This window comes from Scyliorhinus torazame, chromosome 13, assembly GCF_047496885.1.
Source record: "Scyliorhinus torazame isolate Kashiwa2021f chromosome 13, sScyTor2.1, whole genome shotgun sequence".
In the NCBI taxonomy this organism is placed as follows: domain Eukaryota; kingdom Metazoa; phylum Chordata; class Chondrichthyes; order Carcharhiniformes; family Scyliorhinidae; genus Scyliorhinus; species Scyliorhinus torazame.
Window position 1 is genome coordinate 33,309,657 of NC_092719.1, and position 16,440 is coordinate 33,326,096.

The following is a 16,440-nucleotide window of genomic DNA, read 5'->3' on the forward strand; positions in this document are numbered from 1 at the left end:
TGACCAATCCATCTAACCTACTCATATTTGGACTGTGGGAGTGAACCGGAGCACCCGGACAAAACCCACGCGCACACGGAGAACGTGCAAACTCCATACAGTCACCCGAGGTCGGAATTGAACCCAGGTCCCTGGTACTCGGGCAGCAGTGCTAGCCATGGCAAAAGGTTTAGCTCAAAATGATTTATCAATTGATAATGGACAAGTCACACCGTTAACAAAACTTTCATGTACACAACTTTTTCTCTTTAAAACTACTGTGCCTCTCTTGCAGTAGTAAGTTGATACAAGCTCATGTGATGTTCATTTACGAGATGTTGAATCAGTTTTTGAAGCCGAGCTTTCTTTGACCAAAGACATTCGTATTAAACACCCAAGGAAATTACAAAGTATGTCCTGATCATTGAAAATGTGAGTAAAACTGCACTAATTTCAAGAGTCTATAACTTACTCCAACCCAGAGATGTGTTGTGTGCAAATATTTGAGCTCCAACCCAGTGCCCCCTTTTATGAAATACCACTAGTTTAATTTACACAGTATTTTAGTGCAGACAAACAGCATGGTGGACTGGCATAACGTTGGAAATTTTGATTTGTGTTGAATAGTAACATGTGGATCTGTTCTGGATGGAGAAACGAATAGTGACAGCAGTTTGAAATGTACATAGGTGAGCTGAGGATATAATTCACTTTGGCTGTGATTCCTTCAGGCCCAAAACACTTTAGAAACTGAGTCGCGTGTCAAGGGAGGATAGATTGGGAGGGACGACTTTAATCAAGTTATAAAGAGGATTTTGAAGGAGTAATCAGATTGGAGAAAGATTTAGGGAATGAAATCCAGAGTTTGCTGTCTAGATGACAAAAGTACATTGGTTTATAGTACTGAGGTGATGGGAGGGGGGGGAGAGAAAGGCTGAAGCAGTATTAAGTTTGGGGAGTTTTGAGATAGGGGGAATTACTTGGGACTATTTAGAATATGACTATTTCAAGTTTGAGGTATTGGGAGGCTGTCCTAGTTGACGTGAAATGAAAAGGGAAGTAATTTTGGGTCAGCTTGCAATTTAAACGGTGAAAGCTGGCCAGGGGTAAGATGGAAAGCTGGCCAGGAGTGTAATTGAATGTTTGTAGTACCGGAGATGTAAATACTTTCAGCTGCAGATGGACTATGAGTGTTTTTTTGCTGGGGAGGTATAACGTTGGAATTTTTGCTTGTGGCTGAATAGGGACATGTGGATCTGCTCTGGGTGGAGAGGAGAAAAATTAATGCTGTTGCAATGTACATATGTGAGCTGAGGATATAATTCACTTTGGCTGTGATTCCTTCAGGCCCATTTTTTCCCACAATTGGGAATTGGATATGGTACTTCAGAACTTTCAATGATTTAACGCTGTCAGAAATGGAGAAGATTTAAAAATCACTTGTCATCAGACTGAACTCTGATCATATATTTACGAGTATATGGAGAGACAGAATCCCTGAACTCTTGTAACTTGGGAAACTCTAGTCTCTAAATTATCTGGTTCCACTTTAAACCTCCAGAGGGAGGAACAAGAAAACATTTTGTACAATCAACTTTTCCTCTTCCTCCAAAATGCTCACCCCAGCAAAAAAAAAAATGATGCTGTAAAATGGCATGTTGTTATCAAGCAATAGGGAAGCCAGGATTTCATCACAAGGTTACTTTACTTACAGCAGAAAACATTGAAAACAGACATTCAGCAAAGAACAGTATAGTGCACAGTACACATGATTCAATTTAACAGGAGATACTTTCTGCTTTTTAAAAACATGCACAACTTTCAACGGCCTCTAATTTATCAGCCTTTCTATTAAATGAATCTACCAATTGGGATAAGACTTTGAATTCCGTATCCAAATACATGACAAAAATGTCTCCAGGTAACAATTGCTCTCTTTGGCATTACTAAATCAATTGCGAGGGGAAAAATAGATTCTATGTTCTGTTGTATGAATTGTTCACCTGACTTGCAGCTAAATCAGTATGGGAACTAAAATAGACCTCCTATCTGAAAGTCATTTTTTAAATACTTCTGGTTATTGTATGCTTGGAAGTTTGTATTTCAGTAATACTGAAGGAGGATTGAAGATTTACCCGACTCATCACCCCATCTATAGTTTTGGAATTTCTATCATTGCCTCAATTAAAAAGCTTTTGACATTTGATTTGGCCATTTATTTTCAAATGTGTACACAAGCCCTTCTGGGGAAGCAGATGCCCACAAGGTACTTGGTAGAGCTGAGTGGGGACACAATTGGCAGGTGTTAGAATGAGAGATGGGCACGATCAAAGACGGAATAGAAGTTTTGATTTCACAAATGTTAAACCATTAGTAAATAAAGTGTTTTCTACAATATTTGAGGCTGCCCTATTAGGCTTTCAAATCCTTTCATGAGTTTTACACAAGGTCTGATCAAGGAAATGTATCAATTTTTGTTGGGCTACAACACAAGTTTGAAGACCACTAATTTACACTTTACTGGATAGATCTTCCGTGCTTTTGCCACCTCCATAGGCATTTGTTTGTTCAGTGGATAGAGCACTAGCAGAACATCAGGCATTTCTTTTAAATAAAAAAACCTGACAGAAAACATAATTGCACAGGATGTAACTGTATAAGCATTTTGGCACAACACATCACAGGCACAAAACAGCAGCAATTCATAGTTATGCCACTGCAAAGGCATACAGGTAAACACTTGAAAGCTCTATTGTGAAGCAGGTTTTTAAAAAAAAAAGGGCACAAAAGGTTGGTTGTGAATGCAGCTCTTAAAAGGCAAGTCTTAAGATACAAAAAGCTCATGGTTGAAGTATGCAACAGATATATTAACCCTTTTGAAAACGTCAATGCAGCATTGTGCATCTTCATAGAGATACACCATTTTGTATTGCTGAACAATAGTGGGAGAATTATCAAAAATCATCATTCATGGTTTCTTGCATTTTGCTTACAATCACATGGCCAGGTTGGCAAGTTTCTCTTAAATGTGGATTGATCAGGTGGCACAAAATGTGAATTCCCTCATCATTTTGCTCCTCTCCCATTTACCCCCTGCCTGCTGACATACCTTTGCTACATTTTGTAAACAGAGTTAACTATCAGCCAACCAAAACAAGTTGAAGTAAGGTTATAAGTTTTTAGCTGCTTGTGATAATTGTGCATGGTGTATTATTTCCCCTCTATATTGTATATTTTAATTCTAATCTTGAGTGTACACAGTTCCTGCCTGTTAAACTATTTTACACCTTCATTCTCTGATGCAATCCACATTGTTTCTAACTTTCACACTTAATACCATACAATTTCTGTATTGAATAATGTGGATGAGTTTTCTGTTGGAACAACCCAGCTCGTAACTTTGATTTTTGAACACAAATCTTTACAGCTTGAATGTTGGAACATATTTACAGTGCTGGTCACAAGTAATTGTTCTCTCAGATGTTTGTTCTTCACTAAGATATAGCCTATATTAACACAACCCCCTTTTACACATCTGTACATCGGTGTGCTGTTTCTTAGGGTTGAATCTCATATTGAATTTTTTTTACATAGCTTAGATGAGGTTTTAGTGGGGTTGGATTATGACCAATATAGCTGGCATTAAGAAAATGTTTAATTTTAATGTTAGAAATACTTAAAAAATGCATGGATCTTTGCAAATGATGTACTGTACTAATGAAAGCATCACATGGCTTCAACCTGTCAAAATACATTAAATTAATACATATTACAATATAGTGAATAACTTACTTGAACAAACAGCTATTTTAATCTTTACTAACGCAAATTGTAATATGCGCTATTTGTCAAACTGCATCACAATTCTGGTAACATATCAGAATTATGATTACAAATAACTGAAGTAGGCTAATCTTTTCAAGTAAGTTGGTACATTTTAGAAAAACGTTCAAGAATAAATAATAGACAGAATTAAAAAAAAAACACTAATACCAGTTCAAGATAGTTACATAAGTATTGATCATGAATGACTATAATATGCAATTACCTCTAATTTGCCATCTGTTTATGTTCTAATATGTACATTAAGATATTATTAGTCAATAGCTTACATAATGACACCATAAAATTAATCTTATGACAAATGGAGATGTTACAACTGTACAAAATTCCAGTTTATATTCAGTATGAATACATATTACAGTCACCGCAAAGGAGAGCAAAAATCTGTTTCAAGCTTTCAGCTTCTGTATTTGTTGTTGTACACATTTACAAAATGTTCACCGTACAGCTCAGCAGTTCATCTACGAGAAGCAACTTCAGGAAGCTGGAAATGCATTCTCTTTCCTTCTGGAAGAAAGTTTTTCTACAAAAAAAACATCTTGCTTGGGACTCTGTATAACTCAATGGAAAACAAATGTGACCTCATGTGGTACACACAAGTTGATGGTACTCTTGCAAATTCACAGTTCATATCTTGTTCTTCATACAGTAGTTTGTCATTTTACAGGAAGAGCTCACAAATCTCCTGTAAAGCTTCCTTTTTTAATTTGGTATGGGTAAAATGAGCAGTTACCTTCAAGTACCTCCATTGGTTAGCACAAGAAAAACAAAGATTTATCAACGCATGTCAACAACACATTAAATTCAGTTAAGATATACACTTGTCAGTTGATAATGTAATTTGCAGACGTCTGCAATTATTGGATTTGGGGATCAACATACCTTTTTAAAAAGATGTGTTATGTTGGGCATAGAACTAAAATGAAAAATTGTCATAAGGCAAACCTGCAGTTTGTTTTATTTTTCTGTCTTTATGTAGAAATCTGCACAGTTCTTAATATCCTGCATTCCAATAATGGAATTTTAAAATCCTGTTTAAACCCACCCACAGTGAGTGCAGGTTATTTGCTACTGTTTCATAAAGCTTTGTCTCCATTTTTTAATAGGGTAGGCAGGGCCAAGATGATCTTCCCATTAGCTTTAATCAACCATCATCTATTTCGATGGAGGATTTATTGGAATCAAGTTTATAAAATGCATATGGTACGAACTATAATTATAGTATTATCAAGTAATAAGATAAATACTAATTGCATTGTGTCAATTTGGGATCAGGTTAGATGCAATTAAAAGTATTATTTGGAATGGGCATTTCTGATCTGTTTTTAGTGGTAATTCATTGAATCAATTCAATTCATTCATTTTGATGCACTAGAAGACTGCCATCAATGGGTTTGTGTAACTAGGAGAGGTTTAAGCAAAGGGGCGATGCTCATAAGTCCCTTTTGTAGTCAAATACCTCAGAACTTAAAGACTTCTCATTCAAACATTGTCAGAGTTCAGTCTTCTGTAGGGGCGGCATGGTGGTTAGCACTGCTGCCTCACGGCGCTGAGGACCCGGGTTCGATCCCGGCCCCAGGTCACTGTCCGTGTGGAGTTTACACATTCTTCCCCGAGTCTGCATGGGTCTCACTCCACAACCCAAAATGTGCAGGTTAGGTGAATTGGCTATGCTAAACTGCCACTTAATTGGAAAAAAAGAATTGGATCTTCTAAATTTATATTAAAAAATTTAATTCTTCTGTAAAATGTGTAACATAAATAAAATGATATAAACATTTTGGCGTAATCTTTTAATACACCTTAATATACAAATACTGAGGATGCAACAAATTAGAAGATGACAGAAGGGACATACTTTGGATCAGAAAAATTAGAAAAATCAATGTTAAATTGGATTAATATGTAGAGATATACTGAAGTATTTTAAAGTGTTTTTTCCAATTGAGGCAATTTAGTGTGGCCAATCCACCTACCCTGCACATTTTTGGGTTGGAGGGGTGGGGTGGGGTGAGACCCTGCAGACATGGAATTTCTAGAGACATTCTTGGACCATACTTATAGTTGTGTACAGTTCTGGCTGCCATATTATAAAATGGCTTTTTTAGGTTAAGCCAGCATTTATTGCCATCCCGAGTTGCCCTTCAGAAGGTGGTGGTGAGTTGCCTTCTTGAACCGCTGCAATCCCTGTGGTGTAGGTACACCCACTGTGCTGTTAGAGCAAGTTCCAGGACTTTGCCCCAACCGCAATGACAGAATGCCGATATATTTCCAAATCAGGGTGGTGAGTGACTTGGAAGGGAACCTCAAGGTGTGGGGTTCCCAGGTATCTGCTGCTGCTCATCCTAGATGGTAGTGGTTGTGGGTTTGGAAGGTGCTATCTAAGGACCCTTGGCAAGTTACTGCAGTGCATCTTGTAGTTGGTACACGGCTGCCACTGTTCATCGGTGGTAGAGGATTTGAATGTGGAAGGGGGAGCAATAGAGTGGGATGCTTTGCCCTGGATGGTGTTGAGCTTCTTGAGTGTCGTTGGACCTGCACACATCCAGGCAAGTGGAGAGTATTCCATTACTCTCCTGACTTGTGCCTTGTAGATGGTGGACAGGCTTTGGGGGGTCAGGAGATGTGTTACTCGCTGTAGGATTCCTAGCCTTTGACCTGCCCTGGTAGCCACAATATTAATATGGCTGCTTCAGATTCTGATCAATGGTAACCCCCAGGATGTTGATTGTGGGGGATTCAGCAATGGTAATGCAATTGAATGTCATGGGGCAATGGTTAGACCCTCTTTTGTAGGAGATAGTCATTGCCTGGCACTTGTATGGCATGAATGTAACTTGCTACTTGACAGCCCAAGCCTGGATATTGTCCAGGTCTTGCTGCATTTGGACATGGACTGCTTCATTATTTGAGGAGTCACAAATGATGCTGGACATTGTGCAGTCATCTGCAAACATCCCCACTTCTGACCTTAGGATGGAAGGTAGGTCATTGATGAAGCAGCTGAAGATGATTGGGCCTAGGGCACTATTTACACTAAAGATACTGAAGAGGATGCAGGCATTGTTTATTTTTAAATCATCTATGGGTTGTGGATGTATCGCTGGCTAGGCCAGCATTTGTTGCCCATGGGAGGGTGCTGCCTTGAACCGCTGCAGTTCCTGAAGTGTAGGTACATCTACAGTGCTGTTAGGGAGGGAGTTCCATGATGTTGACCCAGTGACAGTGAATGAATGGTGATATATTTCCAAGTCAGAATGGTGAGTGACTTGGAGGGGATCAAACAGGGGGTGGTGTGCCCAGGTGCCTGCTGCCCTCGTCTTGGATGATTGAGTTTAGATTGTGCGGCCTGAAGAACTTTGGTGAGTTCCTGCATCTGGTAGAATGTACACACTGCTGCCACTATTCGGCAGTGGTATAGGGATTGAATGTGGAAGGAGTACCAATCAAGTGGGCTGATTTGTCCTTGTCTGAGCTTCACTCATCCAGGGAAATGAAGAGTATTCTATCACACTCCTAACTTGTGCCTTGTAGATGGTGGACAGGCTTGGGGGAGTCAGGAAGCGAGTTAGTCGCTGCAGTATTCCTAGCCTTTGACCTGCTCTTGAAGCCACCGTTTTTATTTATATGCTACTTCCGTTTCTGGTCAATGATAAACCCCCCTGGATGTTGATAGTGGGGAACTCTGTGATGGTAGTGCCACTGAATGTCAAAGGTCAATGGTTTGATCCTCTCTAGAGATGGTCATTGTCTGGCATGTGTGTGTGTATCTATTGATGTTATTTCCCGCTTGTTAGCCCAAGCCTGGATATTGTCCAGGTCATGCTGCATTTGGATGTGGACTGAGGTTATACCCATTGAGCAAAGATGAACAGGCTGGGTTTCTTTTCCTTTGAAAAGAGAAGATGGAGGACCTAATAGATGTAGTCTTTATACTGAATCAATTATGGAAGGTTCTGAAGGGAATAGAGGGTTGTACTGAGTGACGAAGGACACAAAGATTCAGTGCAACATAAATGCCAACGTTGTTGGGTCAGATGGCCTATTTTTATGCTATTCTATGAAATGAGTTTGAACAGGTTGGGTATGGAACTGCAGTGCAAAAATGCCTGTTAATCAACTTGGTACTAAATTAACAACCTCACTCAGCTCACTCAGGCTAGAGCAATTGTTGGTGCACAAAGGGGACATTAGTCCAGAGATTTCCATTCTCAGAGGTTGGAATTGAGGTACTTTAATCGGGTGGAGTAGAGTCAACTTTACTGTGCATTGAACCTGTGCCATAATGAATGTGAACACTTGATGCTGTTTCTCAACAGAGAAATGGATAATTCAGAATAATAAAACTTTTAAGTTACCTTGTGTGACCACTTTCGATGGAATGTGGGAGAAAAAAGACGACACTTAAATCTTTCTATAATTGTGATGCTTATTTATGGTGAATTGTTTAATAAGGAACAATTTACAAGCTAATTGATTCTCTTTATTTATGATTTAGTTTGAACAGCTATCAATTCAGCTACATCAATGACAAATTATCATGCTTTGACCAAAATGTCCAAACTATCTATGCTTTTACTTTTTTGTTGTCTTGGAACAAAATTAGCTGCCTAGACTTCACACACAATTCAGGGCTTTCCTGACTGCTGATACTATTCACAACAAACTGCATTGTTTTATTTCTGTAATGCTACATATTTGTATGGTTAACAAAATGCCTGGAAATGTCATCCACACTTTAAAAAAAAAAATAAGTGTAACTAAATCCTTGTGCTGCTGCTTTTATCCTTTTTAAAGTAACAACCTATCATTCTAAACGTTTGCATATCTGAGATCTATTTATAATTGATAGTGCACAAATATGGGTTTAAGCTTCAGTTTCCTTTGGTGTCTTCGCCATTCTCTGAGCATGCAGTATAGGCAGTGGGTGCCATATGCAGAAGGAGGAGCCAAGCTTATATTATCACAGAATTGTTATGTCACAGAAAGAGGTCCACTGGTTCTCTAAACCAGCATTATGGCTTTTCCCTGTACCCGTGCATACTGGTTCTATTCAAGTAATCATCTAATGCCCTCTTGAATGCCTCAATTGAACCTGCTACCACCACCCTTTCAGGCATTGCATTCCAGATACGAACCACCCATGTGAAAAAGTTATTCTCACATCACATCTGCTTTTGTAAATCACCGTAAGTCTGTGCCCTCTTGTTCTTGGTCCATTCACAAGCAGGAACAGTTTCTCCCTATCTACTCTGTCCAGCCCCCTCACAATTTTGAACACCATCTCTCCTCAGCCGCAGTCTCTCCACGGAGAACAGTACCAACCTCCGATCTATCCTCAACTGATGTTTATCATTCCTGGAACCATTCTTGTAAACATCTGCACTCTCCATTGAATTCACATTCTTCCTATAGTGTGATGTCTAGTGCTGTACACAATATTCCAGCTGAGGACTAAGTAGTGTTGTATAAGTTCAGCATAATCACCTTTCTCTTGTGCTCTATGTCCCTATTAAAAAGGACCGGAATACTATTTTAACTTCTCTCCACCTTCAATGATCTATGTACATATACACCCAGGTCCCTCTGCTCCTACACCCCTTTTAGGAATTTTACCCTTTATTTATATTGTCTCTACACTGTCCTCTTCAGTTTACAATACTTCCAAGTCTTGTATAATCTGCAAATTTTGAAATAGTCTCCTGCACACCAAGATCTAGATCATTAGTGCATGTCAGGAAAAGAAAGGGTCCCAAAACAGATTCCTGGAAACACCACTACAAACTTCTCGCCAGCCTGAAAAATATCCACTGACCATTTTACACTCTGCTTCCTATTATTCAGCCAATTTTGTGTCCATGTTGCCACTGTCCTTTTTATTCCAAGAGCTATTCCTCAAGTCTGTTGTGTGGCATTGTATCGAATGCCTTCTCAAAGTCGAAGTACACCACATCAACAGCATATTCCTCATTGACCCTTTCTGTTACCTCTTCCAAGTTAAACATGATTTCCCTTTTGGAAATCCATGTTGGCTCTTGCTTGTCCACTGCTGATGATAAACTGACTGGCCTGTAATTGATAGAGCTACCTTAGAACCTTTTTTGATCAAAGCCATAACATTTGCATCTCTCCAGTCCTCGGGCACCTCCCTGGAGTCTCTAAGACTGGAGGATTGTGACCAGCGTCCCCATAATTTCCACTCTCTTCCTTCAAAATCCTTGGATGCATCTCATCTGGTCCTGGTGCCTTGTCAACTTGCAGTACCAGCTGTCTATTCAACACTTCCTTTTAATTTTTAACCCTTCCAGGCACGGAATTTCCTCTACTCACTATATCCTGGTTAGCATCTACCCAAGTAAAGGGAAGTATCAATTTAATACCTCAGCTTTGCCCCTGCATCCATGTGTAAATCTGCTTTTCGATCCCTAATGGCTCTACTCTTTTTACTATTTATATGCCTATAGAAAACTTTGGGATTCCTCTTTATCTTGGCTGCCAGACTTTTTTCTCAATCCCGCTTCACTTCTCCAATATGTTTTTGCACCTCCCCTCGGAACCTTTTATAATCCTCTTGGTTCTCAACAGTATGTTCTACCTGACACCCGTCATAAGCACACTTTCTTCCTTATCTTAACTTCTCTTTTCCATCCAGGGAGCTCTAGTTAAAACTTTATTTTGCCCCTCTTTGCCCTTTACACTACAACTGTCCCAAGTCTACATTCGGGTTAATTCAATTCAAGTCCCCCATCGAAACTTACTCTAATGTTTGCACCTCTATAATTTTTTTCTTCTACATCCTTATCACTAGGCAGTCTATAGACTACACTAAACATTGTAATTGCACCCTTTTTTTTCTTCGCTATAGCCGAATTGATTCTGTCCTTGAATCCTCTGTGACATCCTCTTTCTCCAGCACTGCAATGCTCTCCCTAATCAACTACGGCCCCCTTTCCTTCCTGAACACCTCGCACCCAGGAATATTTAACTCGCAATCATGGCCTTCCTTGAGCCAGGTCTCTCATCACCACAAATCCTATTTTCACAATGCAATCTATGGGAAGTTTTTTTTAACTTCCCAATCTTATTTGCTTTCTTTCGTTCTTTCACATTGATGCACAGTAACTCTGATTTAGATATAATTTTGACTTAAACTTGCTATTTTCTATACTAGTATTTTCTGTTCTCTCTCTTCTCCACCTTCCCCCCCCCCCCCCCCCTTTTCCCCACAACCCCCAAATATTTTGTGCATCCTGGTATTCCTCTCATATTTCCTCTTGGTTCCCACACCCCTGTTGAGTTAGTTCCCCTGACAATACTAGCAAAACACTCTGTCCCAGCTGTCTTCAGGTGCAACCCGTCTGCTTTGTACAGTGCCATCTCCCCCAGAGCCTGTCCCAAGAATCTCCCTCCTGCACCACCTTTCCAGCCACACATTCATATCTGCCTTCTTTTCTATTTCTGTAGTCACGTTTGTGTGGAACTGGGAGTAATCCAGAGATTACTACCTTTTGAGGTCCTGCTTGCTATTTTTTTGCCTACCTCCCTAAATATTGATGGCCGGACCCCATCACACTTCCTACCTAAGTTATTGGTACCAATGTGGACTACATCCTCTGGCAGTTCACCCACCCCCAAAATAATTCCTGCAGCCACTTTGACATCCTTGACCCTGGTACCATGGAGGCAACATAACCCTCCTGGAGTCACATCTACGGCCACCGAAACGCCCGTCTGGTCCCCGAACAAATTAATCCCCTTTCACTGTTGTTCTTTCCTCCTTCCTCCCCTCTTGTACAGCCGAGCTGCTCATGCACTCTGAAGAACCAGTACTCTCACCAGCTTCCAAAATGGAAAGCTGATTTCTGAGCAGGACCCGTGGGGACTTCTACACTACCTGCCTAGTTCTCTTGGGTTGCCTGGTGGTCACCCATCACCCTCTGCCTCTGGATCCTTAAGCTGCAGTGTGACCACCTCTCTCAACATGCTATCTACATAGCTGTTAGCCTTGTGAATGCACCACAGACTCCAGGCGCCATCTGAGCTATGAAACCTGGAGTTCAAGTCTGCAGCTGGCAATACTTCTTGCATATATGGTTGTCTAGGACACTAGTAGTGTCCATGGCTTCGCCCATATTATAGGGGCATTCCATTTGACTGTGAAGTTCTGCCATGTCTTAACTTTACTTCTATTGTATTAACTCTTATTTGGATTACTTGAATTGTATTACCGTACTATTACAATCACAGACCAGACATCAACAATGGCTAGGATACTGGACAGAAACTCCAGTATTGTATTTTAATTTTATAAAACTGAGGAAAAGATGCCCCTCTCCAGGAGTGATTACACAGAATTATAGATATGGTATATTAAAACAAACTTTATTAATAACTGTTTTGAAATATCTTTAACATCACACCAGAAAATAACTTAGTTGCCCCTTAAACAATGCTGCTCAATACAGTACCCTTAGCTGCTATCTTTATGCCCACTCAAACAACAAGGAAACCACCTCGGCTCTCTGTTAAACTACCATTAGCACATACAAATACCTGCTTTAAAGAAATTGTGTTTGAGAAAGAGAGATCTTTTGACACTGCTTTAAAGACCAGATCTTGAATCTTGACCGAACCATGCAGAAACTGGCTGTATATCTTCAGAAGCTGTTTCAGCTCCCCTTATTCTCAGACAAGTCTGCAGTGATCTAAAGTCTTAATCTCTTTTAACTGAACTGCAGTGAGAGCAAATTGCTTCACTTCTGGTGACACCTTCATTCAGTTCACAACTGAACTGCTTTCTGCAAAATGCCTGATGCTGTAGCTCCACCCAGCACTGACATCTCACCAAGCGGAAATCTGATTAACTCCACAGAGAATGTCCTTAATCAAAACAACATTCCATTAGCTTAAACTTTTTATGATGTGTTAATTGCACCCCAGCTCCCAAAATATATATGCCTGTCAAACTAGGATATATTTTATAGCAGGATTGCAGCAGTCTCGCACGTTAGCACCACTTTTTTAACTCTTACTGCACCAAATACCTATAATACAATACATTTGAAATTCTTACATTAATCACAATGTAGGTCCTAACTTTCTCCTCTTCCACACGTTCACACACTGTCCCTTACACTGCGCACTAACAGCCAATCCAGTTTGCCAGTATAGCGGTCTTTTTTCCCCACTAGAATTTATTATTTCATTATATTTTACTTCAGTTGTACTGTGAACTCCCAACAATGATCGTTTGGATCATTTGGGGTATTTAACCTGTGTTTGCTGGATGTTGGCTACTGCTGTTCTATACTAGCTGAGATTTTCGGCATTGGCAATTTTCTGGTAACAACCCTTTGGGAGAGGAAAGTTCTTATACAATGTCGTTACCAGTCTTGACCTGAGGGGTAGCAATCATTAAACATTCACACCCTCCACCACAGATACACAGTGGCAGAATGTGTACTATCTGCACTATTCACAGCAGCAACTCACCGAGCCTCCTTTAACAGTACCTTCCAAAACCTACAAGGGCAGCAGAGGAGCACCGCCACCCTCCCAAGTCTCCGACATCATCCTGACTTGGAACTATATTGCTGTTCCTTTAAGCTCTATCAGAATCCTGGAATTCCCTAATAGCATGATGGGTACAGTGGTTCCAAGAAGCTGTACACCAATACTGTTTTAAGGGCAATTAAGGATGGGCAATAAATGGCCTAGTCAGCATTGCCCACATCCCATGAATGAATACATTTTTAAAAAAACATCTAGACTCTCGAGTTCGAAGAGGTTCTTGAACACAATCAGGTCAGACATCAAATTGAAATCCTTTTGCCATTACCAGCAGATCTAAAATATCCTCTAGCACAATTTGAAGAGCAGGGAGGTGTCCTGGTCAGTATTTTTAAATTTATTTATTCATGGAATGGGGTGTCGCTGGCTGGACCAGCTGAATCAATTACATTGCTGTGGATCTGGAGTTGCAAGTAGGCCAGACCTGGTCAGGACAACAGATATCCTTCCCTAAAGGACCAGATGGGTTATGACAATCGACACTGGTTTCACGGTCACCTTCAGACTTTTAATTCCAGACATTTATTGAATTCAAATTTCACCATGCAGAACATTACTCTGGATTACTAGTCCAGTGACAATGCCACTACTCCATTGCCTCCCCGTTTATCCTCTTCATTCAGCTTCCCCAAACTTTCCTCTAACTTGCTGCTGTAGGATTTTAATGTACGCAAACTGTGGTATTTACTGACGTAACAATACTTCATTAGCTGTGAAGCACTTTGGGATACACTGATGTCATTAAAAGTCATATATAAATGCAAGAGGGTGATTTTCCTTGGAACTTTAGTTACAAAAAGCTTCCAAATGGGTTCTTAATCTGAAACACCAGTTTAACCTGTGGTTTAGTACAAATGCATCTTGTTAAAGGATATACTTGCACTAGGAACAGCCACCTGGAGAACTGTTAAACAGGTGATTGCCAATTAAATTACCTGTCACTGCTCATTAATGTCTTCTTGGAATAAATGTCATTGCAGAGAATTTTGAGCACTAAAAGAAGTGTCACCTTTTATTTAAAAGTAAGACCTCCCAAGTACATTAATAGCTACACAAACAATCAATTTCCGAATCAGTTGTACTTGTAAGGTTTCCACTTGCTAGGAGCATACATTCACACACAAAGATTCATTCTCTGCAAACAAAAAGAATGTGTTCAAGCTTTGGGCCTTTTAAAAAAAATTCCTAGGGAGCTTGCAGAACCTATAGCTCCCTGTTGCTTTCGCCATGGCAAAGCCTTGGCCAATCACTCAACTTGTCAACCAATCACCATCCCTTTCTCCTGTACAATAAATTATAATTGTTTGAAATTTGTATTGAGTACCAGACAAAGAAATTTGGCAACATGTCTCTTCAGCAATATTCAAGTTCTGTACTACCAAGCACCTGTCTATACTGTTTGCTTGCTGGCAGATATTTGAATAGAACATCTGAAACACAATTCTGGGATCCTTAAGTCTTCAACTCTTCTTTATTCTGGAAATTCTGTGAGGATTTTACTTATTAGACACCTTACAGGAATCGCCAGAAGAAACCAATCGAGAAAGGCCAGACAGAGCAGCATCAGCTGCTGCAGGAAGGGGAGGTAGATTCCTCACCCACTCCTATTCTGAACCTCCACCAGAACCTCAGTTGCAAGAATGTGAGCGTCTGTTCCCTTGGTTCCTGTGCCATCCTGAAATGTGCTTTAGTGGAAATAAAATTTCTCCCACAGTGGAAGTGGGTGCAAGGAGCCCACACCTATGCATGTACTCCGAGCTTGGTGCTAAACCTGCAGGTTTGTGTGTCCATGCAAGTTCAAGTTATGGCTAATTGAACCAACATTGCATGCCAAAACCAGATGTTCAAACAGGCTTGTCTTTTTGGCACAGTACCCATCCTGTTTTGCCTCTTCATCATAATCCTCAAAATGTGGGTTTCTGCCATGACTCCAAAATCAAGACCATCCCAGGTACCAATATGAAGAAAACCTCTGCCTCCAGCTGCAATCATTTTATCTGGCCACCAATGTTGGTTTTTTTAAATGTATACTATCTGTCCCAACTCTGGCCAAGCACAACATCAGGGAATATCACTGAGAAACTGTGTGCATGCAGTTTTTATCTTGGTCAGTTGCTACAGAATCTACCCTAGAATGCAAACATGATGAACCCTCACAGCAGCAAAGCCTCGGGCAGCATTGCACAACCGCTGCTTGAAGCAGTTTTACAATCTATTTTTTTAAGATATAGAAGTACGTATGGCACACTCATGTACATATCCCATCCTACTCAGAGCCATGGAAGAGGTGAGAAGCTAAAAGAAAAGGACAGATAACCGCATCCAACTATGTTTGCTGGCCTCTAGAAGCCCCTTCAAAGCCCACTGACCTGAGGCCTCCAGAGGCCCTGCAGCTGATGTATTTCTAAAACAGGGAGAATTAAATGCAAAATACTTAATGGGGCACTGTCCATTTTAAAGTGTTTGGCAAAACTTCTGGTTATGTAAACTATCCTTGTCCAGAAGATGCCAATTATAAGCGATACAATGTCATAAATCCATGTGCCATGCATTTTCAAATGAGTCAAAGATTTAATTTTTTTATAACTGCTTTCACTATCTTAGGGCATCCCAAAGCACTTGACAACCAATGTAATCACTGTTGAAGGAAATTTGGCACCAATTTGTCCACAGCAAGCAAAAGTGTGATAGTGACCAGATAATCTGTTTTTATGATGTTGATTGAGAGAAATATATTGGTCAGGACACCAGCTTCTCTTCAAAATAGTACACAAGATCTTTTACGTCCACCTCCGAGTTAATGGGTCTTTGGTTTAATATCTCGAATGCAAGAAGGCACCTCTGATAGTGTTCCTTGGTACTGCAAACATGATTTATCATTAGCAATTTCACTGATGGAACAAATTGTCCAGCAAATTGCTGATTTTGCTTGTACTGTACATAGACAGGTTGAGAAGACCTCTGCACTGGCAAATAATATCTTCCAGATTAACCATGCACACATTCTGTTTTGGTGTTGTCATCAGACTGTTGCAAACATAAGGATAG

At 40.1% G+C, this 16,440-nt stretch overlaps 1 protein-coding gene across 2 annotated transcripts in view; it reads right to left on the minus strand.

The window, feature by feature from the left end:
- Positions 1-1,665: 1,665 nt before the first annotated feature.
- lhfpl3 (LHFPL tetraspan subfamily member 3) overlaps positions 1,666-16,440 on the minus strand; it is a 485,068-nt gene continuing 470,293 nt past the window's right edge. For both annotated transcript variants that reach the window (XM_072471307.1, XM_072471308.1), the window contains one exon: positions 1,666-4,565. The gene's annotated coding sequence lies outside the window, so the exon portion shown is untranslated. The remainder of the gene's footprint in view (positions 4,566-16,440) is intronic.